Source organism: Varroa destructor, unplaced genomic scaffold, assembly GCF_002443255.2.
Source record: "Varroa destructor unplaced genomic scaffold, Vdes_3.0 BEIS01000001.1, whole genome shotgun sequence".
NCBI classification, from domain to species: domain Eukaryota; kingdom Metazoa; phylum Arthropoda; class Arachnida; order Mesostigmata; family Varroidae; genus Varroa; species Varroa destructor.
The window spans coordinates 2,278,415-2,298,084 of NW_019211454.1; the positions used below are offsets into that span (position 1 = coordinate 2,278,415).

The window sequence follows — 19,670 nt, forward strand, 5'->3', positions numbered from 1 at the left end:
TATATATAAAACATAAAAATGAATCTATATTTTGCGGCAGCTATTAATCGATAGGCCTTTTGATGACAATGCTTATTAATTAATCTGGCTGATGACTCTTGTTTGATTGGTATAATATTGCTTATTTTTTCGTTTATATATTTGATGTGTACAATGTTTACATCAGTATTCTTTAACTACAAGTGGCAATCACGTTAGTATTCAGTGTTTCTTTCTTCAAATCGCATGTTCTTTAAATTTATATTGGATATGGATATATTTTAAGAGCCGTTCAAAGTTTGCGCCAGTAATTCCGTTTTATATACACGTATTCCATGTACAGGTGTATATGTTCAGCCGTTAAAATGTCAGATATTTCTTCTTTGTTGAATAAGCAATACTTACGGTGTGACTAAGGGGTTTGCTTAACATGTAGTTCTGCTGTTTAGACTTTCAGATTTTACAAGATCAGAAATGAAAGGCAAACATCTTTTTTTTTTCTTATTTTTGTCAGAAACTTATTTGACATTCTCAGACATAATTGCCTGATGATCGCAAGCGGTAAGCAATAATAATATATAGTCTGAGGGTGTCGGATCTACTTTACCGTCTCTTACATTACGTCAAATCGGAAGCAAGCTATCAGCGTCAGAACGAATGCCCTGGTATATTGCAAAGGTATGAGGTTGTGTGATACTAGAAGTTAATGACTAGTCAATTGCCCACTGATTCATGCCTGCCATCTCACAGAGTAGTGCCTCGTCTGACGCTTCGTATAGGCTTGGCACGTTACATAATTGATTTTTAAAGATCGCTTCTCATCATCAACAGTGAAATAGTACGATGGAGTTTCCACCCAATATATTTAAAAAACATGCTCCTTGCTAGTCCTAGTTGAAATTGAGGTACCCCTATGTAATAAAGAAGGAACCAATATCAATGCAATTTTAGAAAATCTACCTTTTTCTTAGATTTTATTAGATTCTTAAATTTTTCAGTAATTGGTTTACTCTCGAGCTAAATATCAATTTCGGGCGTGGTAGAAATGCATTTTTCTGTGCATAATAATTACATAACACCAGATCGGCCCGAGAATCTGCTTTAGCATCGGCCGATTTTATAGCTACAGTTGCTTTTCGTACAGAAACACCGATGATGTTGTTAGAGGTCTACCGCAAGTTAAACTGGGCTCTTTGTCCGATCGTTACTATCGCTCGAAATTCGCGGTGATACCTTATAGGAGTTTTACATGCCTGCCTTTCTAATCTACCAGTACAAAATCTAAGTTTTGATTGCGACTGTCATTTTATTCCGTCAGCTGCTCGGAAAGAAGTTATCGTATTCCAATGACATTGAACTTCGGTTGCTATAGCTACTGTCATATAATACTAAGTTGGATAAGATGCAATCTATGGATCTCTGTGCTACGCAAGTGTAGTTGTTAAAACTTGATGTAAGCACCTTTTGTTAAAAAGTCCATAGAGAATGCGAGTAATGCATGAGTTAGTCATTGAGCAACCGGAAAAGCTGTTTGGAGAAAGCCACCTGAAAGTCATAATTTTAAAGTTATTATTATTATTAAAGGTATTATTCGACTAAATGCGTCCTAATTAATTACTGACTGTTTGATTGCGAGGATGTAGAAGGCATACCGTTTTCGAAGTTATTCCAGGTAGCTGTTTGGGTCCTGCTGATGCTTGGATATACGTTGGTTCGTTTTCGACATCCGCTGATTGGTCGTTTTGGAATCGTATGCATACCCTCGAAAATAACGCTTTTATTACGTACCTGGATATTTTCCGGGAAGCCCTGGAAGAGAAAGTCGCCCTGTAAAGCATAGAACGGCCGCCATCATCCGCAAGCATCATCAGAATAACTTTTAGTTTCAAACATTGCATCAACTGTCCCTACAGTTGCCAGACAGATATACCAGGTACACACGCCTTAGACATCTCTGTATTTTGAGACTGATTGGTGGTGGAATTGAATGAACACCATGATCGATTTCTTCATTTGTTTGCGACTAACGGCCTAGCAGTTGGTTTATAAGACGATTTAATAGAACTAGTAAATAATCTAATGTATCGGAATCATCTTTTTTCATCGCCTAAGCGTGTTGCTAACCTGTGTGTGCGACTGGTCGGCTATACTTACTGATTTATTAAAATGTTTGCAGTTTTCAACTTAATGCTAACTTTAAGATCCAACCTTGTTCTGCCGTCTGAATTACGGTGATCATTGTTTCATCAGAAATCGCTCTCCGCCAAACTGTTACGTAAATAAGCAAATAGCTTGTTGTTATCACCATCAATGGAAGAAAACAACATTCGAGAAATAACGCCACTGTGTTAAATAACATACATAAAATACGAAGCTCCTGTAACGAAAGACAACGAAACGTAGATACAAATTATTCTATTTAATTGAGGGGCCGATTTCAAAAGACACAAGGCGCGCGGAGGTAGTTTGTTTTAGAGCAAAGAATCTTACTAATGGCTTAGGTTGTCACCCGACAAGGTACATAATATCCAATAACTTTCAGTGTATTGTAGCATTAAAAAGTCGACCTAACGTTTGTACTTATTGGCTTGTGGCTTATTGAACAACTTAATAATAATAATTTGTCAAATACGTTTAGCATCGATTCTATAAAGCTGTTTTCTTTCAGCTACGTATTTGCAGAAGTGGTCTACCAAAATGATACTCGTAGGGTAAGTCAACTGTTTAGGGGATGATTCTTAATGAGTGTAGGTGAGCTCTCTAGAGAAGCTAAAATGTGCCATTGCTTTGTGAATCGATCAAATTGATTATAACAAGGGAAGCCTAGTTAAACGTGTTACATAGAAAAACAGAAACAATAAATAGAAATAATAAAATTGGCTTTCATGAAAGTCGTTCTGGGGAACACATTTTACCTACTATAAATCTAAAACTGGTGCCCTAGCCATGTGGTTAACTAATCACTATTCAGCTTTTAGAAAAGCTCTGTATTGTATTATACATCTACGGTACTTTGGGAAGAATATTTTGTCAGACTTTTACCATTGCAAATCCACTCTTCGCAGAAAAACATCTGTGCCATAAATAAATTTATTTATAAATATTGCTTAATTTAGGTAAAATGTGTACAGATCAGAAATGCTAGGCACTTGCCAATAATGGCTGACAGGGAGTAGTTTACTCTACGATAGCGGCATTATAAATGCCGCTATCGTGGAGTTTAATACTCAACCTTACCTCGGAGAGGAATGCGTCAAGGCAGTTACTCCACGCCGTGCTTTGCTGAGGTGACAGGCTATGGTAAAGAAGTATGGGTGACATCAACGCTAGAGATGTGCTCCAAACGAGGATAACGATACGCCGTACATCCGAACGAACGGATAAGCGCCGCCTTTACGAGTCCGGGCAGAATTTAGAAACGATTTGGAAATAGTGCGAACGAACTATTAGTCTCACCGAAAAGTAAGGTGATGTTTTATCTCATTTTTTGGTGCGTATCAGCGTACTATAGTTAATTCTAAACATGTCTTCAGCTTATTAGTCAAAGCTTGGAAAGCAAAAGGGATTAATTTAAATTACACTGGTAAGACATTTCAGAAAACGTCTGAAGCCGTTGCTGACCATAAATCGGTTCAGCTGTTTTTTGACCTTATTTATTGTTGTCGCGGCGCTCAACGTTTACTCGCTTCCGCCATGCGTCCTACAATGTAAATGCGTGTGCATTACTTATATTAACTGCTACGATTTGGCTTCTGTCGTACTCTAGTTCTTGGGACGTTACCGGCTAGAATCCGTCTGCAATTTTTCCCTGGTGTAACTACAGTTTTGCGGAAAAGATTGCAATGCTTCGCAAGAGCCCATTCCCTGGCGTTAACCATTAAACAAATTACTGAATATAATTAACAACGCTTATGGCAAACTGAGTATAAAAGACGATAAACTATTATCAGATGGCGTGTCAGCAGTCCTCGTCTTTGATTTGAATGGATCACTCAGCGGTCTTTAGGATGCTTCAGTTGAAGCCATGGCAAAAGGTTATAAAAAATTAAGCCAATCAAGTTCTGGCTAAGTTATCAACAATTTTCACGTACCGGTGAGGTAACGCCTCTGTTTAGTAAGTCAAAATGGGCAAAGAAGACAATCTTAATAGCGTTCTCAATATACGCGAATGGATATTAATGACTGATATGCTTCATAATGAAAATAGAGAAGATTATCTCGATCTGTATCCAAACTAGCGGTCTTGTTTTGCTGCCACAACATTCGCTCTAGGGCCTGTGTCAATAACAGCTCTATCGAGAAGAGACCAAATTAGTCATAGCTAAAATGTCAAAATACTATTACGATTGACGCGAAGAACAGTTCAGGCGTTATGTTAAAACTTCAAATCAGTCACTGGATAGGATCTTAGGGAATTAGGAATCCATTGACTATCCTAGCACGTTCTAGCAGTTTCATTTTATGATATGCTTGATATGAATCATGTATGAAGAAGGCATAAGCAGAGTTGTTGTTTGCGTGTTCGTATTAGACATGCCAATATGCCCAATGGCAGGTTCACTTCCACGCCGAACACTTGTTTCTAGTTTCTTCGCAAGATATGTTTATGTTCTAACTTAAATTCGTCACTGATGAGTAAAATAATAAGTCCCTATTTTTTTCCCGTGCGGAGACATTCATGTGATTCAGTTATAATGTTAGGCATAGGAGCTTATACGAGTTTATTAAGAAGTTAATGCTCGTCACGTACCTGCACCAGCCCATCAGTAGCCGGTCTCTAGTTCAGTCATATTTATATTTTTTAATAATTAATTTATAGTTTAATCATTAATAATGATAATTTTAAATTTAAAGTTAATAATAATATAGAACTCGAAAAAAACAATAGCGCATATCCACAAGGCAGGCAAGACTATGTGTTAATACGAGAATGATATCAAAACAAACTCGTTAGATGCAGCGTCGCACGTGGTAGCCAATAATAATTTTTGAAAAATATATTTTTCCAGACTTCAAATAAACTCATTTACTCTATTCTCTAATGGAACACTGCATGTATTGAGTGTTTTTCTTTACTGAATTCTCAATTCAATAGATTTACAGGTTGTTTACGTAGCAACTAATTGTCGAAAGCATATTTTTTGAAAATTTTATTTAAATAGGACAGCACACTTTTCGTGAAAAAAAATTGTTCCACAAAAACAGTATATGCAGAACACTCTTCTTCTAAAAAAAGGCCACATCAATCCAACTTCTAGTATGCATGTCTTGATTTGCTGATTTTAATAAGCCGTAGCAACTTTCTTAATGCTCTGCGCCCATTCTGAATATATGACACGAGTAGATAAATCGGCCATTAGAGTTGTACTGAATTGTATTTTGCAATTTTCTCATACGACTGTGAAAAGTCAACAATGAATCGTATCGATCTGGCAGGCAAATTCTCCCGTGTTCCAACCCTATTCTCGTCGTCGTCGTCGCCGTCGATGCTGGTTCCATTTTCGTCAGCTGAGGCAGTGACATCTGCGTGATGCTAGCGGAGCGAGGGGTATAGAGGGAGGTAAAGACGAATATATGAATATCGGAACGTTGCTTTGGCAATGTCTGTCATCCTGGCTTGTAGGGTATCGAGCGGCTGACAGTTAGCAAAGGTTGTCAACATCTGAGCAAAGACAGTTGAATCCTTTTGTAAGAATTGACTATAGCTTATGTCTTATAGCTGTTGTTGCCATAAAAACGTTCGAGTTTCCATGGTCGGAGGACTTTGTTGCAGAAGTAGGAAAGGATCGAATTCACAAAGGGGATAGCTATGTATGTGTCTTGGGTAGAAACAAATTTATAGCTCACTCGACATTTCGTGAATATGCGTACACACTCGTCTCCATTACAGACCTAAAAAAAGGATTTGTGTTCATCTGACAGTACTCTACGGATCTTCGCATTCTGATAAGACATTACAACTGTTAGACATAGTTAGTTCACGCTTGAAATAAAGTTTCATTTATATCGTACATGTTTCTGCGCAGTCAAGTGCTGTGTCAAGCTTTTTTCATCGAACCGGCATACAACAAACAACTTTATGGACCCCATACATTTCTCACGTGAAAAACAATCGAACCTGTCAAAGCGATGCATACATAACTTCTGTATATCATTGTATATGTGAGACGTACACACACACACTTATTGTGTTGTTAGGAAAACTTATTTTATAATTTTGATAACCATAACTTTATAGGAAACTTATATTATTAGAGAATCTGAACTTTCCATAACGATTTATGTTTAGCCTTTGGTGACGTTGTCATTCTATTCCATTCCAGTGATTAATCATCAGATGATCCGACGGCTAACATCTACCTCTGAAATTTGGGCTCCTTACATTTTCAATGTGACAACTGAAAACAAATTGCTCTAGTCTATTCACTTAGAGGAGCACCAATGTGCAGACATGAACAGGCCAAGGAAAGCTACACTTCAAAACAATGACATACGATTGTCTCATGCTTTAGATCCAATGGATGAGAGATCTTTACAACTTTCCATTAAAAGAGTAAGTAGGCGTTGAGTTTTCGTAAATGTTTACGTTAAAATGTGGACTTGTCATTGACTTCATGAAAGAAAAAGTCCTAGAAAAGTGGTTTCTGGATCATTCAAGATCCAAATTTGCTTGCGCAGGTCGCGTCAACAAAACAGGTATGCATTATTTGAGTTTTCTGAAAGGATCGCAATGGGGACCTTGGCGCAACATAATGGAAAGTCGCTGCATGCTAATACACGTAAGAAGAAAGTTGAGTGACCCTCAAATTTCGTTGGCTATACGTTTACACATAGGGGTTCGAATTTGTGCCAAGCCCGGGTAGGGAATCTGTCGATGTGTTAAGCTCCAACCCAGAAACGTTGCACTGTTTATTTTGCACAGCAATAAAATATTGGGGGATACGTTTAACAGTCAGTGCAAGTTATAATACTGAGAAATCCTGGTAACATTTTGAGACCACAGGAGATAGCAAAAAAACTGGGTATCCTTTTTCGCCTTTAATAATGCTATCACTAAATATCTAACCCAAAGTGATTTAGTTTGGTTTTTACATCTGCGATTGCCGTCGAGAAGTACTGCTGCCTAAAACGCAACCATTATTACTTTCAATTTATGGATTATTTGGATTCTCTAACGCGACCCATTGTTATGGTGCTATAGTTAGCTAGAGGCACAGAAGCATTAGTATGTGTACCTTCTTGTCACAGCTTTACCCTAAGTAGGTTACAAGGAAACATATAAAAGGTACGCTTTTGATGAACCCTAAGGTACTAGGATGTTGGTAAGCAATATATCGGAAACGGTTCTATGACTATATTCGATGTGAAACGCACATTAATCAATAGTAGTAAATTTCCATAGAAGATTAATTAATCTATATAATAACGGCTCAAGTTCTATATCGGCCGTTCCTTTTAACAATAAAACCTGGAACTATATCCTAGGGCTGAGTTGTACCTCGTGCTTCAGCTTTTAGAAATATTTACTGCGAACGCCTAGGCAGTGTAATGTGAACTCAATCAAACCTCTGCTCAAATTCAGGAATATTAAAGGGCCAGTTTTTTTTTTTATCAAGAGAATTGATTATTTGTACGATGTCTTCATTAATAAATGTTGTAATAAAAAAAGAAAACTTGAATAAATGATATAAATGGTAAAGGCACTCAGGATTTGAGTTAGCCGCCAAATATTGATGTTTTGTCAATTTGTGAGCTTGGTTATTTTTTTATATACTTCTCTACCAATGAATTTTTTCAACTAATTTTGATGTTTAAAAAAATATCGTTTTTCAATTTTAATAGTTGTATATTTCTCAATTACTTGGTAATGCTATCTTAAGGTTATGATTGAGATTTTTTTCAATCTCGGCCCTAATGAGTTAAAATTTTTTTTAAAGATTTGTTTTCTGGTAATAAACAATGTCTCCTTAGACGATGTGGGTTCTTCATAGTTAGTGGTCAGCATGTTATAAACAAGCAAGATTTACAAACGTCATGTGGCCAAGCCAACTCATCAAAGAACCATAGTGCCACACTTGCTTTAATTTTTAGGAACTTATCAATTGATTAGCTAATAAAAAAGTTTCATTTTTGTTAGGCGATCAACAGATTATGAATGACAAGTATCACGCATTGGGCAGGTGTTTGGTACTTATTACCGCAAAAAGGTCCTATGAAAAATGTTGATCATCATTAATGTGTCTAAGGTTAGTGACAGTGATTAGCGATATTTTAATAATATTCGATTAGTTCTGTCAATGCCATGCAGTGGCTTGCGTTACTGGTGAAGGTCCCGCGACTGACATATATTACTCGAAACGTATGATTAAACAAGGGTACGTTTTAATCGTTGCAAATTTCTCTCTTTGCAAATCTATACGTATCTTTTTTTTATTTCAAATGTACGAATAACTAAAGGGAGTTCAGCTTGCCTGCCGAAAATCGCGATCAAAACGCTCCATGAGAGGTCGCCCTTCAACAATATTTCATTCATAATTAGCTATAGTAGTGATATAAGAAGGTCTCAGTCAGTGTACGACCGACAAGTTCGTCGGTGTAGGCTAGAAAAGTGCAATAATTCCTAATTCTCGACTCGTGCCCAAATCCACCCATCATCCAACCAAAGGGGAAAATATGCTCGTGATGCTGATGTTAAACACGCGCTAAAGAGACGAGATATAGACAGTTTTTGCCTGTCATTTAATCCCGTAGTTTCGCAAGAAATGTCGACCCAATTCGACCCGTTGTATACTGAATTTGTCACCAGTTTGTCCTTGAAGTGCAAGAAGACCATCGGACACCTAATATTATTACTCGTACAGCCGCTAGTAATACACATATGTTGGCCAAAATCAATAAAGGCTCCGTCACTCCAGTGTTGGCACTTCAGGTTCTTGAATGTCGGACTGATGACCCAATTGCCTGACCCTAAAGTAGAGAAATCTAGGCTACTCTATTGACACGAACTATCAACAACCACTCGTATAATTCGACGCGCTGAGGTCGCTTGGTAACAACTTGTAGCACACTGCACTGTTGTGACAACCTAGCCCATTTCGCCTAAAGAGCACAGCCATTAAGCAATATTTTTTGATAATTCTTGTTTGAAGTTGAAACTACCGTGCGAGCCCTCCACATGTACTTATGAAGGACAACTGCAACCTCAAACATCATTCAATGTATAATCGTATTTTTTCAAGCTCACAGAGGCAGCAAGGAAAGTATGTTTGACCAAGCTTCATGGAAACTTACTAGTTCGGTGGTTGCTGGTCAGATGAGTGAAAATATTCTGCTCGTACGTCGCTCTATTATACAATGAACCTACAGGCGTGTGTCATTGCTTTAAAGATTTGTGAGGTCAAAACCCGAGACCATCTCTATTCATCGGGTTTATTATCTTGGAAAACATCCGCTGCTAATTACGTACATGATGCAGTCAAAATGGTTGTAATACCCCAAACCGATTCGAATTCCTGCCACTATTTACATGCAGTTTTATTTCTGCAGCATCCACGTAAACGTATCAAAACATGGTAGATAAAGGTCTTTTAGGTCACGTCTAGTGGGGTGAAGTTTTTAAAGAGTAAGGCTTGCTTTATCCGACGCCTTCAGGCACCTCTGTATCCGCATTTTTTCCGCGTGCGAGTTCCTTTGTTTGAGAAAACTCCACAGGCGAAATTTCGGTATGCATAACATTAACATAAGCATCCATAGGTGCAAATCACGCATATTCTGTTTATTTGAATAAATAAATGTTTATGTATGTGTGGCCGGAAACTCAAGAAAGCCTTCCATATTTGTTTTACTTTAAAAATGTATGGAGTCCGTAAACTGAGGGATAAGGAGGTGCTCTCTGACAAGTGTTCCTCGAGACTAATTGTGTAAATGTATCGGATAGATGATTTATTCTTGGCTGAGGTTCCGGGCCTCGGGTTTGAGCTAAATAGTAGGTTTACCATCGATGCAAATCGTTAAAAGACCTTTGTCAAACACTGAAAATGATCATGGTTTTTTTTCGCAGTTATGGCAAAGTCAATAAAGTTCCAAGTACGTTCGGCAAGGTTACTCTTTACGCCTATTTCTAACAGGACCTGGTTCAGTTATTTACAATCGTTTATTTTAAACAAAGATCGGGCTATAGCATTCAAGTGAATGGCATTCGGCCATATTCAACACCATTAATACCGTTCACTATCACGGCCATTGTGAAATCCTTTTTTTTTTTTATTTTGCAATGATGCATAGAAGCTATCTTTGCGTTAACCATCAAGGTCTTGCTGCTTGTTGACCGCAATAGATTCATGCAGGTAAAATGCAACAAGGTAAACGTTAAGTTACAAGGAAACGCCTAGAAACATAGATTACCCACGTTCATATGTCAGCTTACGCGGACTTTCTGTACAGTTTGTTATCAGGGGATTGTTACTAGACTGTTTTTCGTTAGCTACGTTGGTTTGCCATCCCGTGCGAGACTTAAAGGTGTGCCTGCTTCGGTAATGTTATTAAATCGTGTTCCTTTATTGAAATTTTCACAATTAGTACGAAATGTCGTTATACGAAATAGTTATGGACCGATAATTCGCCTTAAACAACTATGCTATTTCTCCTCCCCGCCCATCCTCTTCACGTAATCAGATCGGCCCACCCTCCTGATGTAGCACAGAGAAGACACATGCATATAAGGGCATCCGCACAGGAATGCTCTCAAGCCCACATAGAACTACGTTTATTACCTTCGCAAGTGTTTCTTAGCCCATCGAATCAATCAATCGATACGTCGCCGTGAGTAACGAGGTGCTGACACTGCCTTTCATCCGCTAAGTCGTTGTTTACGACGTGTCTGCCTGCCTGCTTGCCTGTCTACTTTCTAATAGCTTGAGATAAGCTCAGCACACCAGTGCTCTCCTATGTGAACCCATGTGTGTGTAGCTCTTATGCAAGCAACTCTGGCGCTTTCGAACTATCTTTAGGTTGCGCAACCCAAGGGGAAATTTCAAGTTTGCTGGTCGTAGTGTCGGCGGCGGAGGCGGCTACTCCTTCGCCTCCGCCCCATTAGTCAGGTTCTATGTGATACCGTTGTGTGTATGTATACACGACTCTCTCTCTCTCTCTATTTGCGAAAACAACTTGAGAAAATAGCCTGGTTTGAGTCTGGCTTGTAGCAACTAGTGACCGACTAACCAGCGAGCCTTTACCAACAACATGGCAAATGCATGTATCACATATGCATAGTTAAGCCCTTTATCTAGACAAGCCATGTACGCGGTATAGGAGGCTAAGGATTACTTGGTGGCTAGCGTTCTCCTCCCCTAAATACGTAATCTCTTCTCCAAAAGCTAGTTTCAATGGTCCAGCTTTCGTTTTTACTGCCTATGTACGGCAAAGCACAACCGTTTTGTGGAAGTAAAAAGGTAAAGTAAATTGACAGCCCTCACCTTGCCTCTAAAGGTTTCACCTTTGGATCTATGTTAGATAAAACTGGTGTTGTAGGGGCTAATCAATGGATCGCAGGCTGTCAGGACAGAGCAATAATTATCTAGATCAAAAGTTAAAACTGATGATGGCTATAAGCCTATAATTTCCATGTCCGTACCTTTACCGCGTTGCACAATACTAGCCATCATAGACACAGGACCATAGAAGCGAGATAGCTCTCCAAGAATAAATAATAGGATAGAAAACATTAAATCTCTGGATAATTCGTCAAATTGCCCTGTCAGTAACTGATTCCTATTCATCGCTGCGATGACTCACACTGAGTTTTCGTTAGCCCGTGAAAGAGCGACAGATAAAAATCTTGTACCCGTAATCACTAAAGCGGTAGGCAATCTTTCTTCTATATGAAGTACATAATATATTAAGTTTGTAGAGGTTACGGTGTGCCATCCCTTTACTGACGATCTCTGACCTATATAGAAATCGCATCGCCGAGGTGTTCGTTTCCACGTACCCTCCTTATTTGCTTCCCTACACGAATGGGACAGGAATGCTACACAGAAACGCTAAACCGTCCTAAGGACCCTAAAGGACCCTAAGGGCTACTAAAAAAAAAAATTAAAATAGTTGTAGACTACTGTATTCTCAAGGCGCCTCTGCTAACAACTTTGCATTAAAGTTTGAACTTCTATCTCGCTCGTAGCATGTAGGACCTCGCATGCAGGTGTTACGTATAGTATGCCATGTAGCATGCATGATTGGCGAGTAACTAGAGTTTTTGTATCTATTGTTTTGCCGTGAAAAGCGAGCGTCACGTTAATAACAATGATGCCATCGTTAGAACTTACAAAGAGTCATTGAATAAGAGCTCTATGCCCTGAATATTTCACGACCGTTTCTCCTATGAACGATAATCAACATAACATGAATTTGATCTGTTTATATCTGGAGTTATACTTAAATTCAACTCTAAGTTGCAGTGTAGCGTCTCATCTCATGATCTCAATCTCAAGATTGTTATGTGACTTTTATAAATACTATATTGCCTTGCTGTGAGCAATTGGTAAAGACCAATATGATTTTTTAGGCGACACCTTTTTTGCCATTTTTGAATGAATATACATGAAATTTTGGAATGGCATCGTGTCAAGACCTAAGCTAGCTCAGATGAGCGGTAAACCCCTATTGCTCCTAAATCCGATATTTGCTTTTCTAATGTTACCCGATATGTGGTAGGCCTACGTTAGGCCTTTGCAGAACGACGTGTTTCATTAATTTATTCGGCCTATTTTCCACTTGCATAATAGTAGCAAGTGTCATACAATGATTGACGACTTTAATATGAACCGGTTTTTGTTTAATTGCATGTTATCTATTGAATATCGATATGTGGCCTTCATGCAGCTTGTTTCTCTAATCGAGGCGTACACAACGTTTTAGTATGGAAAGTAATGTTTAAGTCATGATTCTTATGATCTAAAGTGGTTCAAAAAACATCAAAATTTACACTGTACTTCGAGGTTTACTCCGTAATTTAGTATAAAATAATAAAACTTTTAGGTAATTTACCCTCACCTCAATATTCTGACCGAAATCCGGTTTTTGGTTGGCACCTTTTTTGCCACTTTTGAATGAATATACATGAAATGGCGATAGTGACATCAATTCGCAAAATTTGCAAGGTTGCCTCGCCCACCGATCGTTGGGGCGAGACATAGAAGCCCAGGACGGTTAGACGATTAGGTACTTTAATAATAACAACTGTATTATCAAAATCTCGAAATGCGTTGTTTTCCTTAGTTACTCCCGTATAGCTTCCATATTCAATATAACATCCTAGCTTAAAAGCGTACATAACGCACATAAACTTGACACGCTCAAACATCTCGAATACCTTCGAATAATAATAATTTATAAGCAAACAAACATAGAAGCCACTGATTTCCAAAGGAAATTTCTGACAATCGGTTGTATTCCAATGAGCTGACGAAGCAACGTTCGCGCAACGCTTATTCGGTGCTTGCCCAAGGATAGGCATTGCTTCAGAACACGGTCCGAATGTTTTTTTTTAGTTAGTCATACATGCTTAGTATATCTAGCATTTTGGTATGTCGAGTTTGCCCTTCTGTGGCACTCACCGGGTTGTTAAGCAAGGTAATCGGAAAAGATACGTTTCCCATAAACCTACGTTTGTCCCGTTCAGGAGGTGTTATTCTTGGCTTGCTAAACGTATAGCAAATAATATGGGTTTTTCTAAATCTGAACGAACAGCTCTGACTGCATACCTTAGGACGAAGCTGAATACCTGTGGAAGCTGTGCAAATTTCTGTGTTGTATATGTTCGGTACGAAAAGTTTTATTTCTCTTAAAGCATAAAACTAAAATGGTGGAATGAGTTAAACATTTAATACTAAACGTTAATACAAAAGCTTAAAATGTTTATATGTTAAATTGAAAGAACTGATGTACCTTATTCGATATGTTCGCAGTATGCACGTTTCCGCAGAGACTAGAGATATATTGGAACAGTCCCAGCCGAAAGAGTTTCCATTATAGATGTCGTTATGGGATGATCAGTTGCTACATTCATGTTGTTTATGTAACGAACTTCATCGTAAGCATTATGCCCGCTGATGAGTTGGAGTCTATTGCTAAACGTGTAGCAAAAGTTCCTCATACCGTCAATGATTCATTTGGACATCATAACTTGTCTTTAGAGGGGAACAAGGTCAATGAGGTGTTTCGATGTGAGTTTGTGATTGTTCATATGTAATTATGATGCACCCCACTAGTAGGGCCCAGTACGCCCAGTATCCAGTTAGGCGACGAAGGTCGTCTGCAAACGAAAAATTTGCCCTAGCACGTAAGCAAGGCCTTACGTGCCTATTCGTAACCGAACATTTGTTGATAAATGATAAAATAACTAGAATTTCCCATGAAGATTAATTACAATAGATGGAGAGATCGACATTAGACCCACATCGCTTCATACAGCTCTAATTAGGCATCGAGAGCACGTACGGCGGCTACCCTTAAAATAAGTCGGTGTGTTAAGGCCAACGAGTACGTAAAGTTTCATTGTTGCCACCTTTACGGTGGCAACCAAAACGGGATCCGTGTAAGCGCATTTGACAATATATTCCCTGAATGCGCGTACATATAGTCGCATAGCTTTGACCGGGCACAAAATCAAGGATCGAATATAGATTTATACGTCATACATTCAGAAATTATTGACAATCAATTTCAATGGCTTTGACGACTGAGCTACTACCATAGGGCCTAAAATGTATTAGGCATGTTAGGACGCTGTTTGAAGTTATTTTGAATCGAAACATTTTTCGCTTTTTAGGACTAACGAAAAATAAGACAATTGAGTGCATAATGCATACATTTTTTTTTGCAGAATTCATTGTATAGGTCGAGATCTCGGAACGTATGTTTGAGTAAAGCTTGTATCTTCAGAATCCACTAATATTATAAAAAAAAAAAAAAAGAAGCTTCTTTTTATTTACGTTACAGATGATAGCAGTTGATACGAAAAATTCACACCTGCTTAGTATATACCCCCTTGAAATACGTAAGCATAACTCACTATCAAGTAACAAGTTATGTAACGTAAGTTACTAACCTAACTTCCGTGGTGGTGCATCAGAATATATTATTACTATTATTCGTTTTAGCTGAAAAATATATGATCTACCTGCAAGGTATGACAATACTGGTAATATATTAGGTATTTTGGGAGCTGTAGTCAACATTTGTCTGAATTTTGAATTCAAGTCAAAGTACAGCTTTTAATTAGATTACACTTCCAGCCAAGCTGATGTAGAAAACACCACCTTTCGATCTTATATCAATACAAATGGCAAGATTATTATAACTATTCGATACCTTGTTTTTGTCGAAGAGATGTTTTTGTCTTTGAATGTCCATGTTCCACATGTGGATAAGCGTTTATTTTTCAATGCGTCTAAAAATGTTACACGGTAAAAGATAAAGGCACTTGGAACAATTCTTCCTATTATAATAACTAATTATCATTGTACTAATGGGGCATTTTGAACATGTTAACGATGTAATTTATCTCAGAATACCCTCCTCACAGTGTCCCTTTTGTGTTTTGTGTGCGCGGATGCTTTTCGTTGCTGGACGAAGATACGATGCAAAAGATATGAACGTCGCAACTAACTTCACACATCTCATTCTTAAAGGCTGCTTTTAGATACTATGGTCTATCCTCTCTACAAAGTTAATTCGGATTACTTCAGAGTTGTGTCCCCGATATATTGTCGGCCGAAAAAAGCAGCGTTTATACGACTCGATTCTATTTAGTCATCAGTGTGTTTTTGCGTGGGTGTTTCCTCGGTCGTAACTGAACGAAAACTAACCTGTGGCCGATTCTTACGAAAGGCTTCCCAACTTATAGTCGTTTACCTCCTTTAACTTCTGCGTGTCTGAGTAGTTTCTTGCACTTTAGGTTTTCGTTTTAGGAATCCGTCCTTATAAAGTTATACGTCTTGATAGGGGAGCCAGAGGTTTGCACGAAAAACGAACTTGAAAATTTTACATCTACAGCTTCACAATGACATGGAGCCGCAGGTTCAACTATATAAGCTGTTGGTTGCAGCTCTCTTTATATTCACCTTCCGAAAGTTCACTCGTTGGTAAAATTAGCCAGTACGCATTTGAACTGTATAAAAGTCTTAAATCAAGGCTTGTAGTGTGTAAAATTTTCACCGATATGTGTATTTATATTACGCCAACGAATCTTTATGACAGGGAATTTTCTCAGAAAATCCTACATAATTATATAACTTTCATATGTTCTGTATGTATATGTTTTATATCCTGTATATTATATTAAGTTGTTGTACGTCTCTCGAGATTGACCGATAGCTGCACGGTTTTGTCCGAGCAACTACTTACGTTGTATAAGACTGAAGAGCAGATCGGACGGTACACAGACAAGAAGGGCGATGATATCGACAACAGCTAAGTTGACGATGAGATAGTTGGTAGCGGAGCGTATACTTGGACCACGGATTATCGTAAAGATCATGCAGAGATTACTCAGAAGGCCGGCTTGTGCGTAGCCTGAAATAAGGAGCACACTTAGGCGCATTGAATAGCGGTTGAATATAGACACATCCGAATCGTAGGTGGGATTTGTCATGAACGAGGTAGAATTCTGCGACGACTTATAAGGGGGAGAATGAAACATCAGACATTCTACTGTCATTTATCCATTCACTAGAGACAAGTACATGAAAATAACTGCACACTAGAGTTGCCAACAAATCCTAGAAAGTCTTGAAAAGGTTTCGTTTATCGACACGTAGTCGGTGCTTCAGAATCTGTTAGGTGCTATTCTGAACGAAGAATGAAGACACTACATGGCGTATAAACGCCATTTCAAAATCACGTTTTTATTACACGTCGGACAATGAATTTGGGCAAAACGTACATGGGTGATACAGTACACTCATGTTGCTGGTCTATATTATTTTCGAATATCTGGGTCTGATATTTGGTTCTGTGTATCCGTCTTGAAGTCATTTCACAGCAACTCACATCTACTTCATGTACAAACAGACGTGTGCATGTATGTCGCAAGTGGAATACCGCATATATAATCACGCAGCTTGATTGATACGTATCTCGCATGTCCAAAAAATGTGCTGTACAGCAGGAAGCGTTTAAAACTTACTTCCGACATCCTTAATTTGTAGAACCGATTACAACACTAGCGTTTCAACCCAGGTTTATCATGCTTCCTCATGTTGTCCTAGCTCCTAAAAAGGAACTCTTCCGTCTGAGATTTGCAACACAATAGTTTTAAATCTATAGCGAAGAAATCCATATAACGCCGATATTATATTCGGTTCGTGTATTGAGAGCGAGCTTATATATTGGTGTGTTTCTTCTACCCGTCTTATCCACTCCACTCTACTATTAAAATAGAACTAAAAGCAGTGTATCATCCTCTGGTCGAAACGCGCTGCTCGTCGACTGCTAGCACGTTGAATACGGGAAAGGGGGGTGTATGCGAGTGAGGGAACTTAAATTTCTCTCGCCACTTCGAGAGGAAGTCTGCGTGCATGAGGTTGCTTCCGGGGGTAAACTGGCTTGATGGAGTGTCATTCTTGACTATGCCTTAATGTTGTAAGGACGTAATGGAAGCAACCTCTGCAGGTGGACCTGGTTTTTAGGCATTTTTTACATCTTGATACGAATTATTGTCTCATACAACTGAGCACTGCAGGTCGTTTTATTTGCCGGGCCTTTGGTTTTTACTCGTGTACTTAATAATTTAACTTGGTAAGCTGTCTTTGACGCCCTGATCTAAATTGTTTTTTTTTTCCATTTACATTACCATCAGTTGGGAGTGCCAGCTGAACCAGTGTTTACCTTATACGTTAGAGAAATGATTGTTTTGATGTACCGTGTGTATCATTTTTGATATATAACCAAATTATCTCACACATTTATTAAGTTCTGTGCGACAGGATACAATAACAATGTTTTTGCAACCTTTAGACTATGGTGACAGTGGTTTTAGGTATCGCTTGTTGCCTCTAGTACAGCAACACGAATAAGACATGGTCTTTATCCGCTTCTTTTAAATTCGATCACATACGAGGTAAAGGGTTAGGTTCTCAAGGCGATACGCAAAAGGCGTTATGGCAAGGAATTTAACGGCGAACAGCTGTACGCAATACGCCAACAGGCTACGAAATGTTTTGAACGAAAATTACTTGACAGCATTACTAACGAGTAGCTCGAAAAAAAATCAGCGGTCTAATTAAAGCCAACTTACACAACTTCCGGTAGCTCGATAAGCACTTGAATATTATTTTTGCATGTAAAATTAAAAATTTGAGTAAAAAACCTGATTGACTAGTACCTGGTATTTATGAAGTATTGAGTGCGGTTCCGATGATCAGAAACGGTACTTGAATATGGCTTAGATTAATAATTTCGCGCTGACATTGCTCTCTATATATGCGCATAAATTATAGTGCAGGGTAGGTAATGTTATAGTATTAGGAGTGGACGATCTTGTCCACCTGCAGAAAATTTATAATTGCGTCTAGTTGATTTGTCTCTATTTCTTTAATGCAAATTTGCACACGCAAGAGATGCGTTAAATCTTCTCTCAGTAAATTGTCACCTCGTAAACATTCTCCAGATAATGACTTCCGTGCATTTGTGCCCTGGCCTATCACGTTCAAAAAAAATAGGGACAAAAACTTCTATTCAGTACATTACCCTAAATATGTGAAGCGCCTAAATTTATTTTTATGTTTTATTATTTTTCTTCATACAATCCTCTCAAAGCTTAGAAGTTATGTTACTCCGTAGAGCTTTTTCTTTCTACGTTTGGCTCGCATACCTCCACTGAGGTTGCTTCATCGTCATCCGAAAAAGGGACTTTTATGGACACTTCATCATTTTGAAAACGGGAACGATTTCCGGCTATTAAATTTTAGCAGTATGATAAATGATCGATAGAAGCCTTCAAATTCAAGTCCTTAGGAGTGCGAATCGTAGCTCTGGCCCGTATGTAAGTTCATCCATATGATAACACATTGGTTTGCATTACATTTACTCCAACGAATTCTGACGTGAGGAACTGGCCTTTGGTTACTGACTATGTTTCCATAACACAGAGCTAGAGAGGACTTAAGACCACTATTGTCGCTTGGTGAAATTGAAATACAGGAGTATATAGATTGTTTTACATCATACTATATTATATTTGTTATTATATGTAATCTTGTGAGTATACAACCCTAGCAATAAACAACGAGTAAAAATTTCATTAAAAGCGCGTCATCGCCTTCGAACTTACAATCAATACTTGTTTTCATTGAGTTTTTCTTCAGCCAATTACTTCACACATTTCTTAATTTTTTGTTATTAATATAGATTGTTTTAGGTATCCTTGGAAGTCACTTGTTGCGGTTTGCCCAAGATCGGCACTAGAACGTGCTGTTAATTTGACGCATGATATATTACAAATAGAGATGTCAAAATGAGCTATGTTATTTCAGTCTCCCATTGTGCCCCAACCGGCGTCAGGATCAGGTTGGCTGGGTTTCTGTTTGCAGAATTTTACTGCCATTTAATACGTCACTTAACCTATAATTTTCCACGTAGTATAGTATATTTATAATACAAGCAAATATTTACTTCGTTGAATTATACCGAAT

At 38.3% G+C, this 19,670-nt stretch overlaps 1 long non-coding RNA gene across 8 annotated transcripts; it reads right to left on the minus strand.

Moving 5' to 3' along the window:
* Nucleotides 1-919: 919 nt before the first annotated feature.
* LOC147758122 (uncharacterized) lies at nucleotides 920-17,451 on the minus strand. Of its 8 annotated transcripts, XR_015318441.1 has the most exons (6): nucleotides 17,165-17,451; nucleotides 16,384-16,551; nucleotides 3,217-3,370; nucleotides 2,188-2,356; nucleotides 1,632-1,806; nucleotides 920-1,524 (listed from the first exon to the last, which is right to left on the minus strand). It is a non-coding gene; the product is annotated as an uncharacterized LOC147758122 (long non-coding RNA). The 8 variants fall into 8 exon arrangements; XR_015318447.1 differs by having other exon boundaries at nucleotides 1,632-1,788; nucleotides 2,341-2,356; nucleotides 16,384-17,451; XR_015318440.1 differs by having other exon boundaries at nucleotides 16,384-17,451.
* Nucleotides 17,452-19,670: the final 2,219 nt, after the last annotated feature.